The 16,760-nt window shown below is 40.5% G+C and overlaps 1 protein-coding gene across 1 annotated transcript in view; it reads right to left on the bottom strand.

The window, feature by feature from the left end:
• The window catches only part of MAST4 (microtubule associated serine/threonine kinase family member 4), a 587,203-nt gene that overhangs the window by 147,351 nt on the left and 423,092 nt on the right, over positions 1–16,760 (bottom strand). The window lies entirely within an intron of this gene.

Below are 16,760 nucleotides of genomic sequence, written 5' to 3'. Positions count from 1 at the left end.
GCTTTGAGTGTGGATTGAAGCTAAGCTAGAAGAGAATAATTATACAATATATAACAGAACACTGATAAATTCTTTAGAATACCTGTTGAGCCTTATTCAAAATATGAAACACTAGGCTACTCAGTCTCCACAAAGCGTATTTGTAATTGAACAACGCCCTTGCTCCATTCAGCTTAGCCCCCACAAACTTTATATGTCATCTATAAGGTGGCATTTAGGTGACTGTGTGTTCATCAATCGCATACTTGCACCCAAGGTAAATATGGCTATTTTTCATTGGTAATTTATGAGCTTGCCAAATACTGGGTGAGGGAGGGGAAAATATCAAACTCAGAAAAAGCTAACGTTGCCCAAGGTCATAGCACGGAGACTCAATCTTATTTCACACACACAAATCAGATCAATTGAAGATGGAAATGCATAATACATTAGACAAACAGTTTCAAACCTTGATAAAAGCAGACCTTGGAATGTGCATGTACAGCAATTTGCGTCTAGTAATGTTTCATATTTGAACATTAAATGTGTTGAGGGGGAAAAAGCAAGTAAAAAATATCCAATTGCTTTCTTGAAATATTAATAACAGTACAGTAAAAGTTCAGAACAGTAATAAAACTTCAGGAGTTATTTGCCCCTATAAAATTATCTTTTATCTTATACTACGCTCCTGCTGCCTACGTCCTTCAACATCCCAAGTTTCACAGAAGGGATTTGTACTCTTTTAGAAGCTTTTCATCCTAAAGCATATGCACTATTCATTCCAGGCTTGAATCTGGCGATGATGCACCCTCCTGTCATTCTTTTGCTAGAGAAAATATGGAACACCAGACTGCCAATCTAGTAATAATGTACCATACAATATGAGAGTCACAGACTTGGAAGAGACCTCAAGTAGACATAAAAGCTACTTGGCATTATGCATCAAGATTCATAAACATGTTCATGTCACTTTGTCCTAGAAATCTCTACTCTGGGAATTTATCCGAAGGAAATAGTTCCAAAAGACAAAAAAAAGCTAGATGCATGAATATGCTCACTGTGGAGTGCCTTCATTCAATAAATCTTATTAAGTATCTATTATGTGCCAGGCACTATGCTGGCATACAGTCTCTTCTTCAACACATTCACATCAGCTGGGAATTCAGGCAACTATATACAGAGAATTACAACATGTTGGGATAAATGCTAACAGGCCTGTTCAGAAACACTAAAATGTGCTGGAAGAGAAGGGTGAAGAGAAAGAGTCAAGACTTTACAAAATTTTAGCTAATGCTTTATAATTTCTTCACAGTATACTTTTTAAAGACATAAGGTAATGTAAAAATATTTTTTAAATCCTTTCATTATTCTGAAAACACATTTCTCAATACAGTTTTCAAAATAAAAAATAACAAGCCAACATAATTGCCCTTAACACCTCTCAGAAGTTCCCCATCTTTTTCTCTGTTACGTGTGTAGCCATTGATCACAAAATCCTCAGTGAGCACATTCCAACAGTCTATTCCTGGTCTTAGTTTTCTACTGGACACCAGGGTGTCCCTAATCAAAACTGTTTACTCTGCTTAAAACACAAAACAAAAAAATCATCACTCCTTTGAGAACTTTCTCTTTCAAATGGCCGAGAGACACTTCAGAAAACTCTTGCTTTAAGATTTCAGAAGGTCCTTTGCTAAATATAATATTCATGATGTTTAATAATTTCTTAGTGTATTTAGAAATGAAAAATTGGGGGATTGTATTGGAAAGCTTTTGAAGAAGTATAGATTAGACACACCTAGTGCTACATAGAAATAATCTAAACTAAAATAGGACATGTTACAAACTGAATACTGTCCTGTATTTACATTTGGATTAGAGAAAGTCCTATTCCAGTAGCATGCACAGCACCCAATTCAAGTCAAGACATGCTACATATCAGGGTGTGGAAGCCATGGAGATGCCTCTCTCAGTGTGTTCTGCCTTGTGTCATGGCTCCAGGCCTTGGCCATCCTCCAAAGTGGGCAGGGGCTTTGGAAGGGTTACTAGAGCAGGACACACCTGACCAATTGTTCTTTAAAGAGTGCTTCAAGAGTAAGATTGAACCTGAAATCATCAATGGAAAAAAGTAAAATTAACATTTATTGAACAGTTATATTTGCTAGGTGTTGTCCTAAGTTCTGGGCCATATAGTAAACACTTTCGGTTTTGCAGAGCAGTCTCATGTTACAACTATCGGGTTCTGCTATTGGAGCACAAGCAGTCATCGGTAATTCCTAAATGAACTGGTGTGGCTGTGTTCTAATGAAGCTTTATGTACAAAAACAGGTGGTTGGCCAGAGTTGGCCTATAGGCTGGCTGTAGTTTACCTATCTCTGACCTAAGTGCTTCATAATTCATTTTATTTAAGGCACAAAAATGGTTTGCCGATGTCTTTCCTACTTAAAGGTGGGAAGCCAAGTATCAGAAGTAAGTTGGGCTGCCAAGACCGTGTGTCTAGTTTGTTTCAGAGTCAAGATTCCAACCAAAGTTCTGCCTGAATCCAGAATCTGAACTCTATCTACTATATGAATTAAATACAGATGGTTGAATACAGATAAAGAAGAGAAGTAACTGGAATGGAAAAAAAAAATTGGCAGGTCTAAATTCTTCCTTTCATTTAGCATTAATCAAACTATGCCCACCTACAGCAAAATATAGGAGATGGAAAAAATGCTGGTAGACAAGATTACAGGTGAAACACTCCTCCCAAAAGAAGCTTCTGGAATAATCAGTACTAAACTCCTTCATACCATAACAGATAAAATACCAAATACTGGTTTGTAATGCATCAGATTACAGCAAAGCTATGTGAACATTCTCCTAGAATTCCAATACTCCCTGAGAGGATTTTGTAAAACAACCCCATTGACATTCACATATACCATAATTCATTCCCTCATGCCCAGAGAGCAGGCCATGTAAGTGTTTAAAAAAGGATGTGGCACTTGTTCTTCAGGAACTTCAGCCGAGTTGGAGGCAACACATAGACACAGTTAATGACCTGCTGATCTGAGCTGCCACTTGAGTATGAAAAGAAACTATGGGGGAAATTTGTACAGGTCAGTGCCTGAATCAAGGGAGAGAAGGCAATAAATATGTGTGCTACTTCTCCTAGTTGAACCTTATTCAAGGTTCCCATTCCTTTTACTCCCCTCGAGAGGTCAAAGATTCTATTTTCACCACGGTTATCCTAATTTGGAACCTGAAGACCAGGTTCCAAGTCCATCAGGTTCCAAGTTGTTTACCATCTTGGAACTTTGGGATGTAAATATTAACTTCCTCATCTTACAATAAGGGGGCTTAACTATATGTTTCTGAGATGCTCTTCCAATTTAACCTTTTAGGAGTCAGTTTTTTAACCTAAGATTCCATATGCCCAACATTTGAAAAATAATAATGCCCTGGATGAAACTCGGATGTTGATATATTTTAATCTGTGACATGGGGTTCTTTAAATTCTTATAGTCAAAAAAAGTTTCAATTATTAAAACTACCTCCCTTAGAAAAGCAAAAAGTATCACTTAGAGAGTTGCACAATTATTTCTGAAAATTAAATGGTGATTTTCCCCAAAGGGCACAGGGGAAAGGAAGACGTGGAGCAGATGGATTCATTGTTCCCCTATGGAGAAAAAAAACATTTATACACCTTGCAAAAATATATTAATTGGCCTGCCATCTGGCAAACCTGCTCACGTACATAAGAGATGAAGTTTAGATCTTGAGGTTTAACATTTATTCAAGCCTGTGGAGAGATGGTAATTGGAATCTTTCTGAGTTAGCATTAGTATGTTTAAAGGGAACATTTCAAGAGAGATCTGAATATAGGTGGAGAAAAACAGACCTAAAATGTGAGACCATCCAAGCTGATGTCATTGGTGTCAATGACCTCTCCTTCATGGCTAAGCAGTGAGCTGGCTGAGGACACGCCTATGTCAGCTGAGGCTTTGCATTAGCCTAGCAGCTCTCAGAGCACCATTTTGAATGCGGGTCCACAACTTCACAGGCAACCCCTCCCCCCACATACCTTCCTGCACATTATAGATATATTTTTTTTAATTTCTGGAAATCTTACCATTGTAAAGCTGGGTATTTAAAGAATCTCTTTAAGGAGAAAAAGCAGCTCATAAAACAAGAGGCACAATAAAACATGAGTTTTATGGTATGTATCTACACATGTACCTAGAAAAAAAAAACTTTATATTTTCTCCTTTCTCTGTCTTGAGCATGTGTTAAGTTTACATTTTATTTTAAAAGCTATATACATTCCACTGAAATTAAGTATAATAAAACTAGTGGAAAGACATGATAAATTAGTTTACAAGGCAAATAAGGTATCTTGAATTTATCTTTTGTAAATGCATGTTTTGTTCTGTCTTCACTGACATTAACAAACTCAAAGATTCCTTCTGGTTTATACGAGTATTTATTTTCTAACAACCATAACCTATGTCTCAACTATGTACTTCCAAATCTTCTTCACCAATAAACAACTCCAAATTATTGTTAATCATTTCCTGCTAGTCGGACTTGTTTATCTGGTTTCTTACAATTTCTTCACCTATGTAGTATCAAGAGGGCTAGTATATATTAATGATGAACCACGCAATTTAGGTGTTTTCTACGTTTCTTTCAAATATTTCATTTCTGATGCATTTCCCTGGTACCTTGGCATTATCAACTATGTAATCATACTACATGTTAATCATCTTCCTCATCAAAATGATTTTTCAAAAGGATGACACAATGAAACATGGTACACTAGGTGGGATTCTGAAACAGTAAAAGAACACTAGGGAAAAACTAATCAAATCTTAATATGGAACTAATTTTTTTAAAAGAGTGGACAGGGGAGAACAAAACTCTTTGTTCTAATCCTATATTAGCATTATCAAACAATTAAAAAACACCTAAAACTTTTTGAGGTGATAGAAAATTATAGTGGTAGTTATATGACTGTATTTGTCCAAATTCGTAGAACTGCACACCTAAAAAGGATGATTTTACTGTATGTAAACTGTAGCTCAAAAAACCATATTTAGAAAACAAAACAAACACACACAGCTGTCTGGACTTTCTTTTTCTAGAGCAAGTTAATAGAAGTGGTGAACCCTCATCGGTAGGAATCTGAAGTACTCTTGGGCCTGGATTAGTGGCATGAAAAACACCTTCTTTAACACTAAAAAAGCACCTGAAGGAAAGGCTTCTTCACTCCATCCTTTTAAGAAGGGGCAGCTACTCTTCAAAAGCAGCTCATATATTGTAACATTGAGAGTTAACAGATGGCCAGTGAAGGGTTTTTGTAGTATATAGAATTCCGGACACAATATGCTTTTTTTTTTTGCATGTTGTAGATTATTTATTCTAATACAACTGTTTTATGCATAATAAAGCAGTCATTTCTTAGTTCTCTACAATGATTTTCCCAAAGGAAAAGGTATATCTAAGTGATGACCATCAACGCACCTCCTTAAAAACTTAGTTAACATTAGCACAATTCAAAAGGAATTATTATATTTTTAAAAGGTAAAGAAGAACCCATCTCTAAAATCTCCCAACAGTTCGCTTCTGGCATTCATATTGAACTGCCATATAAGACCCAAGTATTTTTGTGTCTTTTATGAAATGACCTATATGCACTATTACAACATCAGCAAGGATTTTTAGACGTGCATAATATATATATTCATAACATATATACTCATATGAATGCACAGGATTTTATAAAAAATACAAGGAAACCTCACAAAAATAAGCTTGAGTGCAGTGGGGTGCTATTCATTCAAAAGGCCTGTTAAGATAGCAGCTGTTCAGAGCTACACCGTAAGTAAAACCTCAATTTTAAAAACACTGGCCCATTCAAATACCATTATAAACTGTGATACTTTAAGATGAGAAAATTATAGGAGAATAGGTATGCAATTTCCATTAGTGGGAAAGTGAATCAGCAGGTGGCAATTTTAAAATAAAGTAAAATCTGCTCATTTCATTCTCTTCCCTCAGACAGAGGGGCCTTTTGACAGCAAAGATCCACATGATCAGGGCTCTATAGTCGTCCATGAATAGCTTTGAGTTGCCAGGAAGCTGCTGCCCTATAAAAATTAAGATACTATAATCTTATTTTACAAATATTATATTCAATAATTAAAATACTGTTGGAGCTATACTGCCTTTGGAAACAGGATAGTAGAGTTTTTATCTGGATTTACCACTTACTACTGGTGAGATCTGGAGACAGTTAATTTTTCTATGTCTCAATTTTTTTCATCTGCATAACAGCTTTATAGATAGGATTACATGAGACAACATATATCACCCTGCCTAAATAGGTATTCTCCCTGTACCTCCTCTTTTGCTGGTGTTGGTAGATCCACCGGTTATTACGTATTACTGCAATTGTCTGTCAACCCCACTAGACTGAGCTACTTGAAGAAAAGGATCATGCCATACATACAAGTATCTTTCTTTCCCAGACAACAATCATAGCCCTGCTCACAGTAAAGCACTTGATAAATATTTGGCACATAAATAAATGAGGCAATGTGATAAATCCCCAGACCCAGTCCACAGAAGTCTAACCTAGTCAAACTAGGTTTTTTAGGCTATCAGGCTTCAGAAGGTGATTCAGGCTCATCCACAAACCACCAAGCAGGTCACAGAGACGTGTAACTCAAAAATAACCCCCTCTAAGCACTTTTAAATGTAACCAACCCCCCATATTTCAGAGGTCACTCCCCAGCTCTTAGCTTCTTGTTTCTCTATCTTTTGGTTGAGTTTATAATAATTTGACTCCTCTTTAGTACTTCTAAGGCAGCCAAAGAAAAGGAATTGAAAGAGGAGGTACGTGGCCTTCAGGCTACCCCCTTCCAATCCAATCCCTAAGGCATTTTAAGACACTCTATGACTAGAAGACAAAAACAAGACAAAATCAAAATCACTGTCGTCCTATAGGCCTTATATAGAGTTTAAGATATATACACACCTGGAACTTCCCAACAAAATCCATAAATGTTGGGCCATGAATCCCCTCCAAACATGTTAGTTTCTTATTAAATAGATTTGAAATCAAACCTGTTAAGTGGCTGAAGGAACAGCTACAAGCCACTGCCCGCAGGACACACCTAAAAGAATGGAAGCTTTGAAAAGTGAAGGTTGTTTCCTGTGCTCCAGGCTGGGCATGTCGCTTACATGGGAACTAGAAAACTGGCTTAAAATGAGAACTATAATCTTTCTGGAACAATAGGTCATGACGAGCTTCCTTAACGCCAAAATAAGTGTTTAGAAGTGACTTCTGCTAACTGAAAGAAAGAGTAAAGGGCATATATATTTACTCTGGCTTGAATACAGCATTTCTGAATATGTCTATCAGTGCCAAGAGTCAGAACCCTTTTCTTCATGGATTTTAAACCTGGGATGCACTCCACAGAATGTATTTCCTAGGAATGGCATCAAAAGGTTACATCATATTAATATCTAACCAGCTCAATTATCTGTAACTTTTGACCTCCAAATCACCCTAGGTCCGGTGTGAGATGGTAGACTAATTTTAAGGTTAAATCTCAATAGGTAAGACAAACCACAATTTCTCTTATTTACAGAGTTTCCTTTTAAGAAGCTATCAAATGATAAGCAATCAATCACAATTTCAAAGAAAACTAAAGTCTACCTATATCACAAGAGCATCTTGGCAATGGCCATGGGTAAATGACATTAAAACCACTAAAATACAAGAACTGGACTGAAGAAAGCAGAGCCCTGATCTCATGCCTGAATTCCTATGTTAAGAAGGCTTATAAAAACCACTATTGACTTTTATCGTAAAAATCCTAGATTTCCAAGGCTAATTTATCTGAAATTGACAGGAGAGAAACACCTATTGAGAAAGAATGCCACATACAAATTGTATGGGTCACATAGTAAAAATATGGAAATTTTTATTCCTTACTAACTCTGTGGTCCAAACATCTAACCCCAGATATCAAAATCTTAAAACATAGAGGAAATTATAATTCATAAGCATAGATGCTCATTTTGCAGAATATGTGACAAGAAATATGACCTAAAGCACCCTGAACTATCCAATAGTCTACCTGTCCCCACCATGGGCCACTACTGTCATTTGAGATCAAAGATAAAAAGTTCTTTTGCTTAGAGATCTATTGTTTATGGAAAATGCAAATTCATAATCATCCACCCAACCTGCTGAGTCTGGTGAGAATGCCTGTCAGCTGTGTTGCCACCTGTCAGCCCTCTGGAGTGGTTGAGCAAGCAGAGATTAGCCATTTTTTGCAATGAACCATTTTTTGGATTAGCAAATAATTTGTGTTTATCGGGATGGGCACTAGAATGGAGAATACCAATTAGATAAAATTAATCCTCACGTGGAATAAAAATCTGTCCGACATGGTTTTGGTATGTCCACTTCTCAGTGGCTGACCGAGGTAATCTACTTGGAAAAGTCTTTGATTGTGTATCAAAAGTCTTGAGATCAGCCAAGTGAAAGTAATATTTTTACAGGAATTATATCTCAAGTTCCAAGATCAAGCCATTCCAAATCAGACTTGGGAAAAAATAACATTACGTAATAGTCACTTAATGGCTATTGTTTTACAGTAACAAAGGTTTCATTTACCATATTTCCTAGAGTGCTTTATTCAGCTGGCGGTTTTTCCCATGACAAACATACCCCCCCCCCTTAACCCCTTCATACATCTCTAAAAGTAAAACATTTAATAACTATAATTTCTCATTTTTCCCCTTTAATATTTTTTTTCAATTAGTTGACATGCAATATTATATTCAGGTATACAACATAGTGATTAGACATTCATACAACTTATGAAGTCATCACCCCAATAAATCTAATTTCAAGATCCCATCAGACAGCATTTTAAAACATAAGAATGCTAAAGGGACATAGGTGATTTTTATGCAAGCTATGGGGTTCAGTGGTTTCCTTTAGATTTAGTAGCTAAGAAATCTGGCAGTGGCTAGATAATCTTCTAACAGAGACCCTCAAGAGAGAAATGCAGTGAGGTCAAAGTTAGGGTCTTGAGACATCAGCATGCCCTGTAATGTTTAAAATTAGACAGCACAAAACATAGAAAAGACAGCCTCAGCAAATCTGCCAAAATGAGCCTGGTGACTCCATCAATTTTCTTCCCTCGCTGATTTCTTCCCTCGCTGACTCTATGACCCTAGCAGACCTTAGCAAGTTTCACTAGTTCCTCATTCCCTCCACCCAGGTGATTCACTCAGAACCTAATCCATTACACAACAAAAGATACCTGCAATTGGAACTTCCTGTCGAACAGAAAGTTTCCAGGGACCTGGAGCTGGCTGCAAAGAGCTAAAGCTTATTTGAGAGCTTCAGAATACAAATGGTGGTCGGCCTACCACAGGTCAAGATCTGGACTTCTGGACTTTGCCCTTACTTTTGCCTGTTATTACAGTTTCCTAAGAGACCTCAAACTCTAACAAAATCAGTTACTGATAAATGCTAAACCGAAGCCCGCAGAATGTAGAAAGTCCCAGGGTTCTACAATAAAGCAAGCAATGGGGGAGCCTCATCTTCACAGATAAGCATTAAGGACTGCCTTCTTACCAATCCATTTTACCTTCAAATGCAGATCAAAGCCTAAACTCTCTGCTTGGGTCTTTTTTCTTTAAAACAAAACAACATGATGCTTCAGTCTGATATCGGCATAATTACCTTCTCTAATAAGCATGTCCAATAGCCATTAGTGTAGCTAAAACTCCCACAGGTCCTCTCATTCTGTTAATCAGGTTTAAGGTCAACATTTTCAAAATTTACAGCCAAGTTCACAAGGGAACTTTCCTAATTGCCAAGATAGAGAAAAAGAAAATAAAGTACCAGAAATACAAGTATTAACAACCATGTGAACTTTTAGAGATCTTCCTAGTTTGACAATGTGCTACTTATCACAAAAAACAAATTTGCTACTATACAGCCAAGGCTTCTACTAATAGAAATTGACTTTGTGTTTAATAAGCGGTTTTATTCACACCCTGTGCCTACTTTCATCCAGGTAGCCCCAGGACCATTTTAATCTTGTCTCTACCACTTAACGTTCAAAGGGATTACTCAGTTACCATGATGTCACTCCCAAATGATGAGGTTAAATGTAGTGAAGACTGCTCACATTAAAATAGCTTGGTGACTGCTCATCTGCACTAGATATGGGTGTGTATGGGAGGAGGTGGGGGTTCAGGGCCTCCATTCTTAATCTTTCTGGAAAGCAGCCAATTTCCACTTCAACCAATACAAGGAGGAATCTCCTGAATTATTCAGAATGAGCCCTATTCCAAGCTTGCTCCTCTGTGGGCCATCTCCATACAGGGGCTCAAATGATTTCTGAATCCCAACATCTGTCAGTTTTAGCCCAGGAGGCAGATGGTCTCTATCTTAAGGCTTAAGGTTCCCCTGTTTGAAAGACATTACTTAGGCTTCTGATAACAGGATAGATGTATAAAGAGAAGCAAGCAAAGCCAAAATAGCACATAATGCTCTGTCCCTTCACTGTGAACGCCCCCACCCCCACCCCCTGTGTGGACCAATTAGAGCAATGAATAACCTATGCCTGCCCATGGAGAATATGCTCTCTATTTTTTTTTTTTAAGATTTTATTGGGGAATTGGGGGATGGGAACAGCGCTGGGGAATTGGGGGAAGGGGAACAGACAAGTTGCTGTCCTTTTGTTCTTCAGTCTAGTTGTGGAGGACGTTGCTTCACTGGCCCAAGTTGGCACCATCACTGCGCTCTTCCCGGGCGAGGCAGATCAGTCGCCGGCTTCTGGACGGCCGCTCACTGCGGCTGCTGGCCGCTCACGCTGGCTGCTGGCTACACACGGTAGTTGCTGGCTACACACGGTAGCCCATGGCAACCCACTGCCACAGGGGCTGCAGCCTACGCCGTCGCCGGCAACTCATGGCAGCCCAGCTCCAGGTTGAGCTGTTGTTCAGCATCTTAGCTGTGGAGGGCAGTGTCACTGGCCCTCATATGTGGGATCCGAACCGGGGCCCTCTGGCGTCCCAAGCCAGTTCTTAACCATCGCACCACTCGGCCGGCCCTATGCTCTATATTTTTAACACACTTTTTTTTTGAAATCTACTTTTTGCAATCTTGTGCCTCTCTCTCTCTCCCTCTATCTCATTCCTTTCCTTCTCCCTCCCTTCCTTTCTGCCTCTCTCTTCCCTCACAAAAGATCTACACAGTCGAGGGCAAAACAATCTATACTCTATTATGAGCTTACACTACAGGCTAAAAGCAACATCTTCCAAATGTACATATTCCTGCTCACATCCTTTGTATCTGGTAAGCTTAATGGTATACACAGCACACTCAGAGTCTGTGAGAACACACTGCTGGTGGCATGGGGCGGACAGGCTTTCCACGGAAATCGCTAAATCGCTAAATCGCTCGGCGTGCTGCTGAAAGCTCCTGGCCTGGGGTCTCTGCTCTTCTGAAGGGGCGTCCCTCACTAGGCTGGCGGGAGGGGGGAGGCATTCATGAGCGAGTGCCTCCTGGAATATCACCAGTGTCAGAGCTGACTGTGAGAGAAAGGTTGAAGGGCGAGCCCTGCAGTGACAGGCAGGCCTGTCCCACCTGCAGAAAGTACAGTCTGGGGCATGAAGAAAGGAAAAGGATGAAAGGAAGCAGTTATGAAACAGGCCTGGGCAAAGCAAGGAGTGGGAGAAAATGGGCACAGTGACTCAGGGAGGGGCAGAGCCTGCAGGTCAGGTGTGGAGAGGATGAGGGGAGGAGCCACCAGGGCTGCAGGTTTTCAGCCACCTGTGGAAGAGACCGGAGGGCAAGGCAGGAGTACACCTCTCAGGCTCAGCAGGAGACAAAGGGGTCATGGGTGGGGGCCAGAAACACTCAGGCCAGGGCTTTCAAGAAAGAGAAGCTTCAATTGTAAACACGTAGAAAAGGAGATCCTCATAAGGCTGTGGAAAGAACTTGAACTTCCAGAGAGGAGGTGAAAAGGAAACTGTCACTGCCTATTTGGGTGATGAAGCAAAGTGAGCAACAATGAGTAAGGGGATATGATTCAGGAAAGAGGGCTGACTGGCCAGCTGTGAGTATGCAGGGGCTATAGGACAGAACGATGTGTCACTGCAGTATTTAGCTAACCACTCTCTGTGGGTAGTCTCCCATTCCCCCCTACTGCCTTCTGGCTCTTCACACGGCCCCCGCCCCCATCCCCCTGCTGCTGCTGTTCATGCTGAAGTCATCAAGACTTCCCAGTTGTCAGATACAATGCGCACACTCGTTTCATCTTTCTGTGGGGTGGCAGTGTTGACCGTTCTCTTTCTGAGGTCTCTGTGAGAACACTCTGCTAGCTTCCTTCTTCCAGGGCTCTCCTCCAAGCCATCTTTTCTGTACCTATCTGCATCTCTGCCCACTCCTTAAATGGGGAATCTCTAGTGCTCCCACAGATGAGTCTCACATATTTCTCTGATGGCCCTAATGATGACTCTCAAGACTATTATTTCTGGTCCAGCCTCTCCGAGTGCCCTGGGCCTACACATCCAACTGCCTGCCTGCCTGGGGCGCCTTCTTTCCTGCCTCAGAGCCTTCACCATTCTCAGGTGCCTGCCCTCAAACTCTTCCCACAGATGGCTCTTTCTCATCCTTTAGGTCTCCCCTTAAATATCACCGCCTCAAAAGACATTCCTGGGCCACATTATCTAAAGTAGCCCCCTACACTGTTACTTCTCAGCTCCAGCTTGTAGTCTTCAGAACACTAACCATCATTGGGCAATTGACTTATTCTGATGCTTGTTCATTTGTGAGGCCCAAGCATTCTATCTTGTTCACCACTATCTCCCTTGCCCAGCACGAGACATCGGTACTACAGATACTGGCTGAATGAAGGAGGAATCAATGCTCCATGGTAATCAGCACACAACAGATGCTCAATAAATGTGGATTAACTCAGCTTCTGGAGATAAAAGGGGTGAGTACAAGTTCTTGCATCACGCCCCCACCCAGCCACCCACCCACACACACACTCTTATTTGTATAGGTGGTTCCTCCATCTCCCTGGTTCTTCAAGTAAAAAACCCGAGGGCCATTGTGAAATCTTTCTTCATCCCTCAGAGTCAAAGGCTCACCAACCTCAATCAATTTCATATCCTTAGTATCTCTCAAAGGCATAATCTCACCACATTCTTTGTTCAGGCCTGCGAAACCTTTAGACAGGCTACTGTAATAACATTAACTGGTTTCTAGGTTCTCATCGTCTACTCCCAGAACTAGACTCCCAGTGCTGCTAGACATGTCCCGCTCCCACTGGGTAGGCCAAGTTCCAACAAATCGATACTGAGCGCCCCAACGCTCCTCCTCAGCCTCGTCACTCACTACGCATCTCCTTGTAATGATAGGAACAATATTAATAGAATTTGAGAGTTTTTATGTGCTGGTCATCGCGTTGGGCATTGTACACATATGATCACATTTTAATCTTTACAAAAATCCTATAAGATAAGTAATTTACTTGTCCCTATTTTATAGACGGAGCAACTGAAGTCCTCAGAAGTTAACTCACCCAATATCATTTAAACCCTGGAAAACTGGTTTCAGATCAACCCTCGTAACCATTGTGCTATATTATATCGCCTCTCTAAATTTTATGCTTCAGCAAGACTGAGTTATGCTTCTGGTTCTTTATGCTCCAGCAAGACTGAGCTATGTATAGTCTCTTGAACTCTGTGTTGTCAAGGCCACTATGCCTTTGTACATACCATTCCCTTTGCCCCTTGGGAAAACCTTCTCCTTCTGTTTGATAAATACCAATGTATGTTTCAAACCCTCCCTAAGGTGTTGCCTTTTCTATGTGGTATGTCTCCTGGCTCCTTGAACCCAAAATCTCTTGCCTCCTGACCTCTCCTGTGGCTTATATGCACTTTGTCAATACTTCTCTCTACCTTAGTTTGCAATGATTCATTTGCATGTCTTCACCAAAGGCAAGCTTATGGCTTTCAGCTTTGGGTCACAGTACCCAGGCACACAATCGATGCTCAATAAACGTGGATTTAACTGGACTTTCCATAAAAAGGGGTGAGTACAAGTTCACTAATACCCAACATGTCAGGGCAGGTGAGAAATGTATTCTCCATACTTTTTAAAGACATATATTCATGAGCAAAACAAAATCTCACCAAACACTACAGATGTGTCTAAAGGGAAGATGCAGTGTCCATAAAAATTCAATACATTCTGACAACTACAGCAGTTAGTTGAAGATCCCTGAATATACCTGCTGTTCATAGCAATTGCTGAGTAATGTGAATTCAGCAAAAAACAAAACAAAAAACTTTTATCCCATGGGTTCTCAGAAAAACACTTTTGCAAACTTGCTCAAAGTTATTTACTGAGTCACAAATTGTCCATTGACATGAATAAAAGTTTCATTGATTTAGGTCATTGAGATTTAGAGATTATCACTTAAAGCCAATAAAAACATGTGGATTAAAAATCAAGCATCTTCTAGACTCTCTAGACTGCACTTCAACAAAACTAAAGGTGACTCTCGAAACTGAGCAGCAACATTTAGAAAGCAATGGTAGTCCTCTACAATATGACATAGAGGAGATAAAATTAAAAGAGAGGCTTGAACCCTTCCCCTAAAAAAGTTTTTAATCCAATGGGAAAAGAAAAGATGTTATAAACATAAGCAGTGACATTCATTACCATTCTAAGGTGTGAGGGGCTCTTCAAGGGAATGGAATATCCACAAACCAACGAAATGTATAGTCTCTAAAACATGACAATTATTACTTCAGTTTAAAACAACAAATTTAGGTTGAAATAATCTGTCCATTCAGCCCAGATTTCTGTCCCTCAAAGCAGCAGGTAAATGGCTGTACGGAGATTGCCATGAGGAAATAAGGGTAGGGAGTGAAGTGCAAAGCCAGTCATAAAAAAAAAAACACACACACACAAAAAAAACATTTCCAATGGAACATGGGAGCATTACAGAAAAACAGCAGACAAAGTCAATGCACACCCAGGCAACCCAATGTCTGCCACAGTCGAGACAGAAAAGAATGACGGGAAAAATGTATCTTCTTTGGGATGCAGTACAAGGACCTAGGCTTTCAGTCCATCAGTGCTGTGTAAAGAGTCTCGACCTGGGAGTAAGTCTGTAGACATCTTTCCCCAGGAGTCCAGGGAGTTATAGACCCAGGCAGGGCTCTGAGTTGGAAGAGAAACCTTTAAAGTTGTCCTGTGAGATGACAAGTCAACAAACCAGTGTCATGCTGAACTGGCAAGGCCGATGTGATGTAGCACACCAAAAGACTTCCATGATGACAACCGCTACCTTGATAGAGATGTAAGGGAAGAGTCTGAATCCAGCCATCCTCTCTTTCTTTTGTCTAAGCGGTACATGCATCCTATCCTTAGGAGTTATAAGATGCCCATCCACATGCTCAACGCCAGATTTCACTCTTTGATAGATGCAAGCAGCTGATGTTAAAGCAAAGGTTAAGATGAAGTCCTCTGGAGTACAAGGTTAGTCAGGACAAGTCGTTGGGATAAAATATGCAAAATGAATGAAAATCAGTGAGTGTGTAGAAAAGAAACTAGGCTTGGGCAGGAAAGATATTCCAAGGGATAAAGCACATCCAACTGAGGGCGCGGGCCAGGCGTCCACCCCTGACCACTGCGCATGTCCTCCGTGAGGCTAGGGAAAGGAGGAGCACCTTGGGGATGGACAGGTCTTGTTGAAAGGACAGCTTTAGAGAACCTGATCAGTCAAATAAGAAACAGGGTAAATGTGGGCCCTGGAAGGGGAGACAGGATTTAGAGAGTTAAGGGCGGTCACGGAAGGGGAAGAGTCACGCTTAGTATAAGCTACATACCCTTAGGGAAGGTCACTGCGCCAGAAGTGATCACTGTCAAATAAGAGAACGCAACAGCTACACACACCGCCCTGGAGAAGAGGACACCTGCCCTTTATCTTCCCAAATGTACACAATAAACATGAAGCAGTGCTGGCCCTTGGAGGCCAGCAACAAGTAGAGGTACATACAGATAATTATTAGGACACATATTTCCAAACTCTGTGAATCCTGGAACTCCCCAATAACAAACATGTTGAGACAACATCTTAGAAGGTGGGGAAGAAAATCCTCCTCCCTCTATATTTCACGGGACTAAAGAGATGGGTTCAGGATTTGGGGAGTGGAGACAGCCCCCCGCCCACTCCCATTTCGCTGGAAAGAACCCAGGTTACTTTAGAACCTAGGCTCTCTGCCAGTGGGAGCTATCTGAATTGGAGTGTTTGGGCTGGAGAGATATTGCCCTAAAGCCAGGGTCAGACAAACCTCAGAATTCTTTACGCATTTGACTCAATAATACTATATCAACAGGTAGGTGGCGGGGAGGGAGACGCCAGCTTCAGGTTCAGACACATAGGTGTGATGTCAGTGCAGACATCTCTCTGTAAGAACTGGCTGCATCACAGCCAGCCTACACCACTTACACATATTCACAGGCTCCCGACAAACTGAAAAGTAAAAAGTTACAGGATTTACCGCCAAGAGGAATAGCAGCCTTCTTCGTCTACAGTGTGTCTGGTGCATGGATGACACAGCTTGAACAAAAATGACCAATACTAAAAGAGTATCTTGGAACATATATAGAATGAGAAAAGCACAGTGACCTTATTCAAAAGGCACAACTTTAGAATCTAACATGGCTCAGTGGTATAAAAAAA

The sequence above is a fragment of the Hipposideros armiger genome, unplaced genomic scaffold (genome assembly GCF_001890085.2).
Source record: "Hipposideros armiger isolate ML-2016 unplaced genomic scaffold, ASM189008v1 scaffold_179, whole genome shotgun sequence".
Classification (NCBI taxonomy): domain Eukaryota; kingdom Metazoa; phylum Chordata; class Mammalia; order Chiroptera; family Hipposideridae; genus Hipposideros; species Hipposideros armiger.
The sequence above is the reverse complement of the archived record's forward strand: the minus strand, read 5'-3'. Positions and strand labels throughout refer to the sequence as shown.